General features: G+C 33.9%; 1 protein-coding gene across 2 annotated transcripts in view; it reads left to right on the plus strand.

Annotated features, from left to right (window-relative positions):
* The window catches only part of LOC307004127 (NLR family CARD domain-containing protein 3-like), a 101,173-nt gene extending 101,138 nt beyond the window's left edge, over positions 1-35 (plus strand). For both annotated transcript variants that reach the window (XM_079623081.1, XM_079623080.1), the window contains exon 8: positions 1-35. This exon is cut by the window's left edge and continues 1,280 nt beyond it. The gene's annotated coding sequence lies outside the window, so the exon portion shown is untranslated.
* The last annotated feature ends 351 nt before the right edge of the window (positions 36-386 follow it).

The following is a 386-nucleotide window of genomic DNA, read 5'->3' on the forward strand; positions in this document are numbered from 1 at the left end:
TTTATAACTGTAAATAAACTCCTGAACAGAGCTGAGTTCACAGTCCTGCTGTTATTGGCCAAACGTCTCGAAGTATTATGAAGATTTTGGTCATATTGCCAATCCCACAATGACACGTAATATGAACTTTTCTTTATTAATTCATACCCGGTTTTAACATGTATATTCAACTTGTTAACAACGTTTGTAGCTATTTGCATATCAATACTGTAATATCGGATATAAATAGTTTCTGCACACAAACATTACAGTTTTGCCTATTAGACAGAATCTCACACTCTTTCATTGCCAGTTATTAATATTTTCTGGGATGCAAAAGAAAAACAGCATCATGTGAACAGGACTTTTATTTTGGTCCCATATATAGCAAGTGTGTAATCCATCCG

This window comes from Phoxinus phoxinus (assembly GCF_949152265.1).
Source record: "Phoxinus phoxinus genome assembly, chromosome: 9".
Classification (NCBI taxonomy): Eukaryota; Metazoa; Chordata; class Actinopteri; order Cypriniformes; family Leuciscidae; genus Phoxinus; species Phoxinus phoxinus.